The following is a 16,848-nucleotide window of genomic DNA, read 5'->3' on the forward strand; positions in this document are numbered from 1 at the left end:
CCTACACTGTGATATGCCTACTGTTTCAGTCAGACTTCAACCAAAGGAACAAGCCAGAAAGAAGGAGATCTGTATTAAGAAATTTATTACAAATAATTGGCATACACAGTTGCACTCTGGCTGTACAAGTCCTATATCCATAGGGAGCTGTCAGGAAGGGCAGTTCAGACATCTTGGATGTGGGCTGAAGCTGCTGCCCACAGACAGAATTTCTTCTTTATCCAGGGAAGCTTTAACTCTGTTCTTATGGTCTTATACTGGTTAGATTAGGCCCACTGGATTATCTAAAACAATCCCCTTTGGGGCTTCCCAGGTGGCTCAGCAGTAAAGAGCCTGCCTGCAATGCAGGAAATGCGGCAGGGGACACGCAGGAGTTATGGGTTCAATTACTGGATCAGGAAGATCCCTGGAGAAGGAAATGGCAACCCACTCCTGTATTCTTGCCTGGGAAATCCCGTATTGCCAAAGAATCATACACAACTTGGTGACTAAGCCACAACAGGGCTCCAAGAGCAAGTGTCCTGGAAAAAAAGACAACTGTTACATAGCATAGCTGTCATGGTGCTGGAGAAGACTCTTGAGAGCCCTTTGGACTGCAAGAAGATCAAACCAGTCAATCCTGAAGGAAATCAACCCTGAATATTTGGAAGGACTGATGCTGAAGTTGAAGCTCCAATACTTAGGTAACCTGATGCAAAGAACTGACTCATTGGAAAAGACCCTGATGCTGGGAAAGATTGAGGACAGGAGGAGAAGGGGGCAACAGAGAATGAGATGGTTGGATGGCATCACTGACTCAATGGACGTGAGTTTGAGCAAACTTTGGGAGACAGTGAAGGATAGGGAAGCCTGGTGTACTGCAGGCCATGGGGTTGCAAAGAGTCACACAAGACTTAGTGACTGAACAACAATGACAAATCCCCTTCACTTAAAGTCAGTGATTGCAGACTTTAATCACATCCCTAAAATATCTTCACATCAACTCCCAGATTAGTGTTTGTTTGAATGACTGAGGACTTTAGCCTAGGCAAGTTGACATGTAAAACGACTTCACTTTTCACTTTTCACTTTCATGCATTGGAGAAGGAAATGGCAACCCACTCCAGTGTTCTTGCCTGGAGAATCCCAGGGACAGTGGAGCCTGGTGGGCTGCTGTCTATGGGGTCGCACAGAGTCGGACACGACTGAAGTGACTTAGCAGCAGCAGCAGCACTCACCAACTTAAGACTGGGGGTTAGATTCTTGATGTCCTATACCTACATAAATTCCATACTGTGTTCTAGAGTATGATATATTCACCACGGTAAGATTAATACCTAAACTCTTTGGTATGATGTATTTATCACATAATAAAAAAAATATCCTGTGGGGCAGCTGCTTAGCAGGTTTGTTGCCTTTTTCCTGCAATACCCCAGAATAAGTACGGGGCCTCTACATTTCTATGGAGGTCCCTTTGTCAGTATTACAAATTATATAATCAGTACATCTAGAAAGCAACAGTGACTATCTCCTGAAAGCTTGGCTATGTTAGGATATTTCATTAGTCAGCTTTCATTTGACTCTCCGATTCTGTATTTTTGACATTTTTAAGAGCAATCCCTTTGCCTGTGCTGTGGCCCTTAGGTGCTCTCATCACCTTGGGAATCTCACATTACCAATAGGCATTTTCTCTTTCTGTTTCTTTATCTGTTTGGATGATCCTACATGCATACATTTAGACTTCTTCCAGTTTCTCCCATTTGAAAAACAAAACAGAACTTTGCCCTGCCACCTTCTGTTCTTCTTTTCCAACCCAACCTCTCAAAGGAGTTGTTTGTATGTCTTATTTCTTATTTATCAGCCTATTCTTTCCATATAACCTACTTCACTGATTCCACTGTGATGGCTCTCATCACAGTCACCACTGGCTTTCATGTCACTCAATCCAGTAGATCTTTTAGGAGTCAGCTAACAGCAGCATCTGACACCCGTGACCATTCATTCCTTTTTGTAATACCCTCTTCCATCAGTGTCTTTGTTTTATACACTCTCCCAGTTTCCTTCCTACATTTTTGGATACTTTTTCTCAGTCTCCTGTTCATGGTTATTATTCTTTACCCAGACTTTAATGAATGTGGTGCCTCAGATCTAGGCTGAGCCCTTTGGCTCCAGCTATCATCCATATGCTGATCATTGTCAATTTTTTTAACTACACATCAGTTAGAAATGAATTTTCCTAGTGCTAACAAGAAAAAGAGTAACTAAAATGAATACAGTTTGTTTTTGTTTAATAAAGTCTGGAGGTTACTTTTTGTAGGCATGTTTCAGTTATTCAGGACATTACGGCTAAAGTCTTTGTGATCCTCTAGCCTTTTATCTATGGCAGCAATATGGCTGCTGAAGCTCCAGCCATTATATCCATATTCAAAGAGACAGAACAAGGTACAGATAAGATAGTGTCTATATCAGAAAAAAACTTCCCTGATGGTGCCTTAATAAACTCAAGCTCATGTCACATTGACTAGATCTTTGTCACATGATCATCCCTATATGCAAAAGAGAGAAGGAAACACAGTGTTGCTTATCTAGCTGGTGTAGCAGAGTTTGGCAAAAGAGAAGAGTTGGATGTTGGGTGATCCAACTTAACAGTTCTTCCACATCTAGCTAGTCCTTTCCATTGAGCTGCATCTTCAGCATCTCCACTTGGATATATCCAAGACATCTCAGAATCAAAATACCAAAAACTTAAGTCATGATTATTTCCTCTAAATATGGTCCTCCAGTTGTGCTCTCCCAAGAAATCACACTGCTATTCATCTGGTTCTAAAAGCAGGCAACCAGGACTGTTATCTTGGACAGTTCTCTCTATTATCACCCACACCAGCAAGTACACACACATTGGATACATTGCAAAGTTCTATTAATGTTGATTTCTAAGCATTTTTCAATCCCTTCACTTTCTTCCATTTTAGGCACCGTCATGCTAGTCCAAATTATCATCATCTCTTTCACATTCTCTTGTGCCATCCTCCATCCTTTTTTCAAACTGATGCCTTTAAAAACAGCTTAGACCATGATCCTCTTCTGGTCATGACTTTCAACTACTCTTAAATATTATGACCCCAATGGTTCTGCATGACCTGCCCACTGTCCAGCTCTCTGGCCTCATCTCTCACTTACTTATCCTTGCTTTTTGAGCTCATCAGCTCCCAGAAAGCCCCTTGTTTCTTTGCATCTCAGGATATTTATCTTTCCTGATTTTATTGGTGGGGCAGGAAGTTTTTGAATACTCCTTTCAAGGAGTTGATTTCTACTTACCTTCATATCTCAGCTCCAACATCACTTCTTTGGGAAAGATTTTCTTGAACCCTACACCAGATTATATCCTTCTGTTAAAATCACTTAATTTTCTAGTTATTTTATTTCATAACTCACAGTTTGTAATTATATATTTATTTGCATGAATATATGATTATTTGATTATCTCCAAGTACCCCTATTAGATAAGCCCCTTGAGAGAAGAAACCATGTTTATTTTTTTCATTACTTTATTTCTAGTGCTTGGCCTGTCACAGTAATTAATATATATTTGTAGAAATTAATATATAATATTGGTTGAGTAAATATTGACACAGGTTTGTGTTTACCCATTGGCAAATTTTAATCAAACAACAAAAAAGAACTCATTGATTTCTTACTATGTATCCAGCACTGTGATAAGTTCAAATAAATAGTACTGGTGAATTTGAGAAGACAGGATTTGTTAATCCTCAAAGAAATGCCACTTAAAGATCTCTGATACTTGTCCTCTCATGTCACCATCTGATTCTGCTGGCCACATCATCTGGAAATTGTGGATATTTAGTTCAAGACCAGGACAGTCACAATGACTTCTATGACTTCTACCAAAAGCTAGACCTGACTCCCTATCTCTTTTGCCAAACCAATTTTATCTCAACGTGACAGCTACAGACATGGTTTTTAGAAGACACCAGCAAATAAAACTGAAATAAACTCTTTCTGCTCTATTCTCCTTGAGATTGATGCCTGAATGTCAAAAGAAAGGATGAACTTCAGATGAGTAAAGGAGCATAATCTAGACTCCTGTACCCTCCATCCACCCTAACTATTGTTTATTCTGTGAGATGAAGGGTCGCCTCATCCCAACCAGAGGACAGCCAGTGTGATCTGCTAGCCAAAACAGCACCAACTGGTTAGAGAAACCACTGAAACAAAAGATGAGCATATCCATGTCCTTTTTATAGTGTGTTCTCTTTTGAGCCAGACGAGCTCTGTCTTTATAAATGTCCATAAGCCTTCTGTAAGAGATTTTTCTGGGGGGAGTAGGTTGGGGAGTAGGGGATATACTTGATTATAATATAAAGAATGGGTGCACAAATTCACAGTATTGGGGCTGACTTAGTTTCTATTCATTCAGCGCCCCTGCAATCTTCATGTGTCCCTACAGGTCCACACTCACCTTACTCTTCTTTCTAGAGGTTAAGATGAATGGATGACATCCCAGACTCCTGAGCCCCCTGACTTCTGTGTGTGCATGTGTGCATGTGTGTGCACACTCACACTCAGTTGCTCAGTCATGTCTGACTCTTTGCGACTCCATGGACTGTAGCCCACCAGGCTCCTCTGTCCATGGAATTTTTCAGGCAAGAATACTCGAGCGGGTTCCCAGTTCCTATTCCAGGGGATCTACCCGATCCAGGGATCAAACCTGCATCTCTTGTGTCTCTTGCATTGGCAGGTGGATTACCACTGCCACCTGGGAAGCCCAGCCAACGATACAAGCCCAGATAGGAGATTGGAAGGAGGCAGGAAGGTGAGGTCTGAGTATTTATCCTTACAGCACCTTCCTGTGAGGCCTCAGGGACTGGCAATGACTTAGCTGGAAGGACCTCACTCCTTGTAACATTTTGGCTCTATGGGTCTCTTTCTCCTTGTTGCTTGGGTAACTTACTCCTCCTCTTGTTTCCTGGGGCCTGCAAGTGGGAAAGCTCTGCAGTTGTAGGTCTGTGAGTGTCTCGGGGGTTCTTAGCTCTTCCCCACTGCCATCCAGTTCTGCTTGTTCTTTAAACGTAGGTCCCGCTATACATTTTCCTTGTCTCTTCCTCAACATCCAAGGGGGTGGCATTCTCATCAATTCTCAAGGTCAATCCAGAAAGTATCTGATGAAGCGTTCTGCTTCATCAGAATGAAACACACAGGTGATGACAGTGGGTAGCTGCTCCCAGCACTGCTAGACTTTCGCTGCGTGTCAGTTTTGTGATCTGCTTTCAGAAAGCGTCATCTTCACATCCCTCTCACGGAATGTCTGTAGCAGGAGTTCCCAAATGCCAGTTCTAGAATGAAGAGTTCTAGGGTGGTTGTTTAAGTTATAAATACATATCCCTGAGTCTGGGGTACGGTGTTGTAATCTAGCAGGTGGGTGAGGCCTTGAAATTGGTGATTTTATAAGTTCCCTGAAGTCTAACAAAGTTTGGGAGCCACATCCCTGTTTCCCACTTCATCAGCCTCCTTCTGTTTCTTCTTCTGCTTCTTAGGGAGATTTACATAGAGCTTTTGATATCAGGTTTGTAGCTTTCATTTCACCCTAATTATCATATACTGTTATTCCCCATCACCTCTATCAGATCAGTTTCTTTAGAAAAAAAATAACCTTTCCAGTGATATGATATGTCATTATTCCAAATCCTCCAGGCTGTGAAAATGCTTATAAGATCACACATACATCTTCTTTATCCATTCCTCTGTTAATGGACATAGGTTGTGTCCATATCTTGGCTACTGTAAATAGATGCCAGGGACCACCGGATGGTGGGGTTGGCAGAGGAGAGATGGGGAGTTAGTGTTTAACGGGGACAGAGTTTCAGTTTAGGAAGGTGAAAAATGTGGGAAATGGATGATGGTGAGAGTTGCACAGCAATGTGAATGCACTTAGTTCCACTGAGCTGTACAGTTAAATAAGGTTAAAATAGTATGTTTTATATTATGTGACTCATACCACATTAAAAAAAGATTGCATATACAATTTAAGTCAAAATATTAAGTTGTTGTCTAAGTATTTGTACAAAATACATTCATCCACACAGTAGATATATACTATATATCTGAAAACATGAGGACTCTCATTAAGTTTCTTAATATTCCTTAATATTTTCTTCTATACTCTTCTCACAGTTATTCTCCTACTGGTCAGATCTGTTGTCTTCTGTCTGGAATTTCAGTTTTGTCTGATCTTTATCCTCAAGTTGAGTTTAACCTCTTGAGCAGGTCAGCACACCTTTTCCCTCCAACCTGTATTTTTTATTTTGAAAGAAAACACTCCCCCACTCCATTTTAGTGTTCCTAAATCTTCCATTCTCTTCCAAAGTCAACTTTCCACTGAAAGAAACGCCATTGTCTCCCAGGCTGTTTAGAGTTTCTTAATAGACTTTTGCAAACAGCATCTTTTGGGTTTCCCTGGTGGTTCTGTGGTAAGAATCTGCCTGCCAATGCAGGAAACACATGTTTGATCCCTGATCTGGGAAGATCCCACATGCTGTGGGGCTCCTGTCACAATGACTGAGTGTGTGCTCTAGAGCCAGGGAGCCACAACTACTGAGTTTACACACTGCAACTACCGAAAACCTGTGCATCTAGCACCCATGCTCTGCAACAAGAGAAGGCACCGCAATGAGAAACCTGCCTGCAGCAACCAGGAAGTGGCCACCGCTTGCCACAACTAGAGAAAAAGTCCGCACAAACCCGGCACAGCCAAAACTAAATTAATTAATCAAATAATTCTATGAAAATCACTCTTCCTTCACTTAAAAAAAAATCTTTCACTTCCACAGGGTTCATCAAAATTAGTTAACAATTTATTGAATCTCATCAGGATTTCCACTGAGTCTCTGAATCCTGTCCCCACTAGATGGCACATCCAGCCAGGCAACTCTTTTGTTCTCTAATTCCCGAGTCTCGGGTACAACTGCTTGGCTACCCCTACAGCTGGCTCCCTCCCCACCAGCCTTCTGTCACTGGGATGGAAGGTGTTGCTCGAGAGTCCCCTACCTTCAAGTCTGGTGCTTTCTCAGTGTTTAATCCTTGTTAATCTCCAGTCCATTCACTTGAGAGCAATTAATTACTCTTATTGTCTTCCCAATCTCAGTTTCATCTTTTTCTATCATAATAGAACCTCTGATTTTTAGCCAAGTACATGGCTACCCCATATAAAGACTACATTTCCTCCTGAGTGTAGCCGTTTGAGTGGTCTGTGTAATTTTGGAGATGTGATATATCTTCATTTCCTCCCTGCCCTCCCCGAGGGACTTTGTTGAAAGTGGCAGTTGCTTGGACTGTCAATTTTGATGCCAGATAGTCTGTCTTGGACCATGAAAGAAGGACAACAGCCTGGAAAGAACATAATAGCTGGTTGCAAAGTTCTGTTCAAAGGACTTAGAACAGAACCACAAGGTAGCCTGGACCACTTACTCTCAGATATTATTGACACGTGCGAAAACCACAACGTATTATTACAACACGGTGATTTGAGGATTTCTGTCACTCTCAACTAAACCTAATCCTAACTCATTCAGAATTTGGTATGTAGAAGTGTGTGTGTGCATGTTCAGTTGCTCAGCTGTGTCTGACTCTTTGCAATCCCATGAACTGTAGCCTGCCAGTCTCCTCTGTGCAAGGAATTCTCCAGTCAAGAATATTGGAGTAGGTTGCTATTCCCTTCTCCAGGGGATCTTCCCAACCCAGGGATAGAACCTGCATCTCCTGCATTGGTAGGCCCATCCTTTACTACCGAATCACCTGGGAAGCCCATGTAGAAGTAGGGTATTGTAAGTAAATATATTCAAAATGAGCCATTGGCTTAGTGGATTTGGTAGGGTAGTACAGTTTAATGAAATTTGCAAAACAGTTGGCTAAATCAGTTCCAGCAGCAAACTATGTGCAGATTGGGGCTTTAGGGAAAGTTCGGGATGCTGGTGTGTGCTGCAGCTTCATGCCACTTTCAGCAAAGTCTCAGAGGAGGAAGATAAACTTGGGCCAGAACTAGCTCCTGCAGAGAGAAGTAGAAAGAAACATTCTTGGCTTGTGGCCTGTGAATTACCAAGTGCCCAGTAATTTGGAGTTCTCCAAGGGATGAAAGTCTAACTGTATTTGTATCCTACATGGATTGGTAAAAAGCAAGGGCTGCCTAACCAGGGTGGAGATAGGACTCCACCCTGGCAAGGGTTTCAAGAACCTTCTAGTAAGTGTTCTCAACAAGACAATGGGAAACAGCTCTGAGGCACATGTCAGTTCAGGAAGGTTGTCGTCAGATGCCACAAGTTAACCACTCCTTAGGTGAAAGAGAAAGGAGTAACCACAGAGCAAAGTAAACGTCAAGAACTTTTATACTTAAAACTTGTACCAAGGCCAGATCTTTGGCCAGAATTACCCACACATGGAACAGATTGGGCACAAAGAGATCAGAAGCCTCCTAAGTTTCTGATGAGATAATATGACCCAAGAAACCACAAACTTGGTCTGCAAAAGACTCTCCAGTCCCTAAAATAATCCCTGGGCTCTAAAACCTATGCTAGCAGGAATTTGGAATTAATAACTGTGAAACCCCCCAGGAAAGGCATAGCTCCAGCACCCACCTCAGATGAGGTCATGAAATAAAACGGAAGCGAAGCCCAGAGTGTAGAACCTGGGACTACAAAGGACAAAGGTCAGAGGAGAGCTTTGCAGGGCCCCAGGGAAAGGCATTCAGGTGAACTTTCTTGATGATTCTCACCAGAGGGACTCCAGTTATATGGGCCTGTGATTTGTGTTTTCCATTCTCTCTTTTTCTACAAAGCCATTTTTCACTGCTGTCATTTTGTTTCTATTTCACAATTGTATATTATTGGGTGTGGCAAGGATTGAGGGGTTAAAAACTGGCATAGGTGTAATTATATTAAGTTCCTAATTTTTTTAATTTCTTATATCTGATAAGTTATTTCTAATAACTTCTGATTCAGGTAAGAAACTTACAGGGACTTCCTGGTGGTCCAGTGATTAAGACTCTGTGCTTCTGCTGCAGGGAGCAAAGGTTTGATCCCTGGTTAGAGAACTAAAAACTTCATGCTGCATGATGTGGCCAAAAATATATTTTAAAAATAAAGTAAAATGAAATAAAGTCTCCAAAAAAAAAAAAAAAAAGAAAGAAAAAAGGAAACTTGTAATGCCAAACAGGCCTATCATTCTACTAAAAGCACCAGTATAGCCCCTGGATATATATAGTTTTTTGCTTCTTCTATAGATGACAAGTTAATTACATATGAAAGAGTAAACTTACTATTGTAAATGTAAAAAAAAAAAGAAGAAAAGCGAAAAAGGTTCATAAAGTTAAAAGTTGTGCATTACATTATACTTTAGATGACCTCCTGCTGGTTTGGAAGGAAAACAGTTAACTGTATTCTATTCTCCCTTGGTATCAGCTTCAACTTCCTTTTCAAGCATCTCAAACATACAATAAGCTTTTGATTATCAAGATTTCAAGTTCTACTAGACAGCCAATGTGTATTTATGAATGGAATTACTAAAGAAGCAACTTGACTCCACCTAGGGAACAGTTTCTGCAAGCCCTAAGCAGTTCTCTGGGACTAAAGAACTGAAAAGAACTCGTTGGCCTTATTTTCACAATTGTTTCGGTACCTCCTGGGAAGCGCACGAAGTGTTGCCCAGAAGCATATATTATGTAGTTCTTATTTGTTTATTTATACCCCACCTTCTTTCAGGAAGGACTTAAGATGGCTTATGGAGATGCATATGGTAACACAAGTAAATTCACACGAGCTGAGAAAGTTGAGGCAAAAATAAAAAGTGTAAGAAAGAAAGATGGTACTGGTAATACATTTAGTATAGGGAAAGTTTGTCATGAAATTGCATACATTTGTCAAAAGTGGGCCACCATTTTGTCTATTTTTTTCAGACTTCTTTTTTAAACACTTTTAAAATATTTATTTATTTTTGATTGATTGATGATGGGTTTACAATATTGGTTTGATTTCTGCCATACATCAACATGAATTAACCATAGGTGTACATGTCCCCTCCTTCTTGAATCTCCCTCCCACCTCCTGCCCATTCCCACAGAGCCCCAGTTTTAGTTCCCTGAGTCATACCACAAATTTCCATTAGCATATACACTAACATATGTAAATAGATAGCCAATGGGAATTTTTTGTTTAAAGAGAATACCAATAATTATGTTTTCTATATCATTTGTAAAATAAAAACCAGCCAGAAGCTCCAAAGAAGCATGACTACTTCAGAGAGATACATGTGCTATGAGTTCTTATAGAATGGATAATGTCCTTAATTTACTTTACAGTAAATACTTTTTCCATATTATCTCTTATAATATCCCCCACTATAGACGAATTGTAAAAAATGTCTGGAGAGTACAGAAAATTACTAGAAGCAGGGACAACTGTTGTCAATGTTCTTGTTTATTTCCTTCCAACTTTTTCAATATTTTTAATAACATTGAGAGTTTATTGAACTTATTTCTGTGTTTTGCTTAATTTAAGTTATATCATAAAAGCTTTGACATGACAAAGTAGTCTATATAAATAATTTCTGATGACCAAAAAAAGGGGGACTTTCCTGGCAGTCCAGCAGTTGAAACTCCATACTTCCACTGCAAGGGGCATGGACCCACTTGCCATGTGGTGCAGCCAAAAAAAAAACCAAATCCACATTTATTTCGGGGAAGGCGATGGCACCACACTCCAGTACTCTTGCCTGGAAAATCCCATGGATGGAGGAGCCTGGTAGGCTGCAGTCCATGGGGTTATGAAGAGTTGGACACTACTGAGCGACTTCAGTTTCACTTTTCACTTTCATGCATTGGAGAAGGAAATGGCAACCCACTCCAGTGTTCTTGACTGGAGCATCCCAGGGACGGAGGAGTCTGGTGGGCTGCCGTCTATGGGGTTGCACAGAGTCGGACATGACTGAAGCGACTTAGCACCAGCCACATTTATTTTAATAATACGATGGTTAGAGGTGGTGAGGCCCTAACCATCTAGGATCCAGGTATACATATCTCTTCTATTGACTTTATCCAAGGATAGATTCTGATGCTGAAACATCTCCAAGAATGAAAGAACTGCAAATCCTTGTGGCCATGCAGTGTTCTTCCTTCACATTAGTTAAATACTTATATGCAAAGCACAGGGCTAAGTTCAGGGTATTGAGTCCTTAAAGTATTTACCATCTTAGCATCCATTTTTATCTGGGGAGGAAGATGACAGATGTTTATCAAATAATCTCAAAAACAGTAATATAATTATAGCTATAAGTTGACTAATGGAAGCATCTGGAAAGTCAGTGAGACAAGGTGAGTCAGATTTATGCAACCCTGGGTGGAGGTTGCGGTGGTGTGTGTGTGCTCAGTCTCTCAGTCATGTCCAACTTTTGTGCTACACCAGTAAACTGTAGGTCACCAGGTTCCTTTATTCATGGAATTTTCCAGGCAAGAATACTGGAGTGGGCTGCCATTTCCTCCTCCAGGGGATCTTCCCAGCCCAGAGATTGAACTCACATCTCTTGCATCTCCTGCATTGGCAGGTGGATTCTTTACCACCATGCCACCTGGAAAGCCCCAGAGGCTGTAGTTTAAAGGGGGAAAAGAGGATTATGGAGTGGAGGGGGGAGGGGTATAAAAGCAACCAGCAGAGCAAAAACCACATACAAGGAGGGAGAAGGTTTGTATAGCCTTGAGGGGATAGAGTAACAGAGACGCCATTGTGGCTGTAGCCCAGAGGGCAGTGTTGTGAGACCAGACTGGACAGACAGAGGTCAGACCAGGCTACACCTTGCAGAATGAGATAAGGATTTAGACTTTAATGTAAGAAGAGAGGGAAGCTATTGAAGGCTTTTCAACTGAGGGTGGTTCAAACATATTTGTATTTTTAAAAATTGCTCAGGGTGAGGTATGGAGATTGGAAAGGTCAGGGTAGGAATAGATGTGGAGAGAGGAATTAGAAGGCTTTCAATGATGTGAAAGATGTCATGGCTAAGATTACAGAGTCATGATGACAGAAACGAAGAGAAGAAAATGAATTTGACTATCCTGGAGTTCAAATCAACAGGACCGATATTTTCGCCTTTGAGAAAGATAAATAGCTATTGATGGGCAGTGATTTTGAGAATATATTTCCTAAAAAGTCCTTGGAATGCAGTAATTTTATGGGCAAGTAAAGAATAGAGCCGAGTGCGTTAAGAGCCATCTATGCTGGGGACAGAGAAAAGCTGAGCAGCCTTGGGTAGAAGCCATCTTAGCACCCCATGAAGATGAGTAGACAGAACCCAAGGCAGGGCCAAGATTCTCTTCAGGAAGTAATTCTTTAAATCTACCTGAATGTACAGAACTAGTAACAAAGACATCGATGTCCTCTGTCATCAAGTGTGGGTGGTGAAAATTTTAATTGGCCAATTTACATAACAGATTTTTCTACATTGATCATTAAAAATCTTCTGGAAGCACTCATGCCACCTGCAGTTTCTTTTTTAAAAAAATGCTGTTTATAGCTGTGATTATTTTTAACTGTGATGGGTCTCTGTTGCTGGGTGGGCTTGAGTATGTTAGTTGCGGTGAGTGGGAGCTACTCTGTAGTTGTGCTTGAGCTTCTCATCATGGCAGCTTCTCTCGATGTGGAGTACAGGCTCCAGGGCACTCGGGCTTCAGTAGTTGCAACTCCCGGGCTCTGAAGCACAGACTCAACAGTTGTGGGGCAAGGGCCTAGCTGCTCCCTGGTACATGGGATCTTCCCAGACCAGGGATCGAACCTGTGCTTCCTGTATTGGGAGGCAAATTCTTTACCACTGAGTCACCAGGGAAGCCCTACCTGCAATTTCTGTTTCACTTTCGGATAACTACTTGTATCTTCCATGAAATGAACAACCTAAGTTTGCGTCACTTTTCTAAATGAAGTGAGTTGCTACAAAAGATGATCAGATTGAAGATGAGGTGAGTTTGCCAACAAAAATGGCTTTGGGTTTGGAGGAGCTGATTTTTAGCTCTTTTGCTAGCAAAACTAGACAGTGAAGCCAGTTACGAATTAAGACCACACCTAGTTTGTGATCCTACAATTTTTCATCTCCTGAAAACTGCTCATCTTTCTACATGCTAGTAGTCTCTGGTCTCTATGGTTCCCATTCAGATTTTCCAACATGGTTTATAGGAGCTGGTAGGGTCTAGCCCCATTTCTGGCCACTGGGAAGGTTCCCATTCTCAGTGTATCACAGAGCAGGGTATTTATGAGACTCAATTGTCAAGAGTCTTCACAGAGCTTAGAAGGCAGCTGATTCTTGTTCACAGAAGCAAAGACTGTGCATCCAATGTGCCTTAGGCAATACCTATGCCATACATGAAAATAATAGTTAACAGACACAACATTTATGTATAAGCCACTGTTATAAGAGCGTTTATCTAGCTTAAAAGCCAACTTGTTTTACAAATGAGAAAACCAAGGCACACAGCTAAGATATGTCCAAGGTCACTAGAGCTAGAATGTCTCTGAGCCAAGATTGAATTGATAGTCTTCTCTGGTAATTGTGCTCTAGATATACAAAGAAATATTATTCAGCATAAAAAATGAGGAAATCCTACCATTTGTGACAACATGGATGAACCTTGAGGGCATTATGCTAAGTGAAATAAGTCAGACAGAGAAAAGTAAATACTACATGATCTTACTTATATGTGAAATTTAAAATAAACCCATAGTAAAAGAGATCCAAATTGTGGTTACTAGAGGAGAGGGGTAGGGGTAATAGGGTAAGAGAACTGGAGAAAGGTGGTCAAAAGGTACAAATTTCCAATTATAAGATAGATAAAGATGTAATGGACAATATGATGACTATCGTTAAAAATGCTGTATGATACACAGGGAAGTTGTAAGAGAGTAAATCCTAAGAGTGCTCATCACAAGGAGACATTTATTTTTCTTTTCTTTTTACTAAGATTTGATGATATTTTTTTTTCTTTTTACTTATTTGATAAGACAGATCTTAGCTGAACCTATTGTGGTAATCATTTCAAAATATATGTAAGCCACCATGCTGTAAGGGCGTCCCAGGAGGCACTAGTGGTAAAGAACCTGCCTGCCAATGCAGGAGACATAAGAGACTCAGTTTCAAACCCTGGGTCAGGAAGATCCCCTGGAGGAGGGCATGGCAATCAACTCCAGTATTCTTGCCTGGAGAATCCCATGGACAGAGGAGCCTGTCAGGCTACAGCCATGGGGTCGCAGAGAGTCAGACATGACTGAAGGGACTTAGCATGCACGCAGCATGCTGTATACTTTAAACTTAAGTGATGCATGTCAATTATTTCTCAATAAAACAAGAAAAATTAGTATGTTATACAGGTGGTATTTCAAATAACAGTAGAAATAGATATATGAAAATAAATGTTGCTTGGTCTATTGGTTAACAATTTGTTATATAGAGTAAATAAATAAAATATACATACGGCTTCCCAGGTGGCTCAGTGGTAAAGAATCCTCTTGCCAATGCAAGAGATGCCTGAGACATAGGTTTAATCCTTGGGTCAGAAAGACTCCCTGGAGGAGGAAATGGCATTCCACTCCAGTATTCTTGCCTGGGAAATCCCATGGACAGAGAAGCCTGGTGGGCCATGGTCCATGGGTCACAAAGAGTCCAACATGACTGAGGACACACACATCCATACCCATACCCACCCCCCCTACACACACACATACAGCTAGAGCACTATTGTACCAATCCAGATTCTTGGTTGCTAATAACAGAAACTGACTCTGTGTAGAATCACACCATGTTTCCTGGTGTGTGCTGCATCAACCCAGAGATGAAGATGCTTTATGTCTACACACAAAATCTCTATCAATTTACCAACCTGTGCATCCAAGGGCCTGTGTCTACTTGGAGAGATGTCTTTCTCTAACTTGCACAAGGGCATTGTCTATGCTAATCATGACCTGGTCACAGACCTGACCTGGGTGGCCTGTAGCCTCTGTCCCTAAATACTGAATGCCTACTGACACCTCTGGACCCAAGATAGAGGCATAACCACTGAAGTGGATTTGGAGCTGTTCCTATCTTTACCATATTAACTCTGAATCCTGGATGGGAGAGGTCAGTTGACCAAGCTTCAGCCTTGTACCCTTAATTCAACCATCTGGGACAGGAAAGCAAGTGTCTGGCTCTTTGATTTCACAAAACACACTGTAGCATGTTTCATGTTATCAAAAGCCAAGACTTATTAAATCTTAGGATGACAAATGACATACAACAGGAGAAACTGAATAGACAAAAACTGATACATGCAGTATGGAATTTCTGATTCCCAGGTGGTGTAGTGGTAAAGAATCCATTTGCCATGCAGGAGAAACAGGAGATGTGAGTTGGATCTCTGGGGTGGGAAGATTCCCCTGGAGTAGAAACTGGCTACCCACTTCAGTGTTCTTGCCTGGAAAATTCCACGGACAGAGGAGTCTGATGGGCTACTGTCCATGAGGTCTCAAAGAATCGGAGCATGCACACACATTTGGAATTTAAAATTTTATGTCGTAAAAACGCTAAATCATATGGAAAATGAGAAAATCTGGGAGAAAGGAATAATAACACATAAGATAAATAAAACTCTGACAATCTTATCATATAAAAATTCATCAAAAATCAGTGCAAAAATATCCTCTTAAAGAAACAGAAAACAAGCACAAGAAGATAATTCACAGGGTAAGTAAAGAATGTGAGAATTGTATGGCCCTGCCAGTTGCCTGTCCCATCTTATGGAGGAGAACCTGCTGAGGCTGCAGAGCTGGACCTACTAGTAGCTGCCAGTACCCCAAACCAGCCATGTTAGGTGAGGGCAGAATGAAAAAAAACAGGGGAAACTGGAAGTCAAGTCCAAGAGAAGTGACACTGAGCAACAACGAGATATAGAGTAAGAACTCAAGAACAGCCAAGAGAGTTACAAGGTTTAAGAGGCTCTCTCTTCAGACTATCTCATTTAATCCGCAAACAACCACAACAGAGATCTTTAATAAGGCCAATTTTACAGCAGGGGAAATGAAAGCTCAGAAAGTAGAAGTGACTAGCTCGAGGCACCTCAAGGCATGCGGAAGAGCTGGAATTTGAACCTGCTGACGTTCCTAGCTCATTGAAGTTTTAGCTGTCAAAAAGATTGGGTTGGCCCAAAAGTTCATTCGGCTTTTTCCATGGGATGGTATGTAAAAACCTGAATGAACTTTTTGGCCATCCTAATATTTATGAAATTTCCGTGGCTAGAGAACAAATAGAACTGGGACACAATCCTCATAGTTGATTTCACCTAGAGTTGCAGAAAAACATCTATTTCTGCTTTATTGACTACGCCAAAGCCTTTGACTGTGTGGATCACAATAAACTGTGGAAAATTCTGAAAGAGAAGGGAATACCAGACCATCTGATCTGTCTCTTGAGAAAACTGTATGCAGGTCAGGAAGCAACAGTTAGAACTGGACATGGAACAACAGACTAGTTCCAAATAGGAAAAGGAGTACGTCAAGGCTGTATATTGTCACCCTGCTTATTTAACTTATATGCAGAGTACATCATGAGAAATGCTGGGCTGGAAGAAGCACAAGCTGGAATCAAGATTGCCAGGAGAAATATCAACAACCTCAGATATGCAGATGACACCACCCTTATGGCAGAAAGTGAAGAAGAACGAAAGAGCCTCTTGATGAAAGTGAAAGAGGAGAGTGAAAAAGTTGGCTTAAAGCTCAACGTTCAGAAAACTAAGATCATGGCATCTGGTCCCATCACTTCATGGGAAATAGACGGGGAAACAGTGGAAACAGT

The sequence above is a fragment of the Giraffa tippelskirchi genome, chromosome 1 (genome assembly GCF_054371585.1).
Source record: "Giraffa tippelskirchi isolate mGirTip1 chromosome 1, T2T-mGirTip1v1.2.pri, whole genome shotgun sequence".
Classification (NCBI taxonomy): Eukaryota; Metazoa; Chordata; class Mammalia; order Artiodactyla; family Giraffidae; genus Giraffa; species Giraffa tippelskirchi.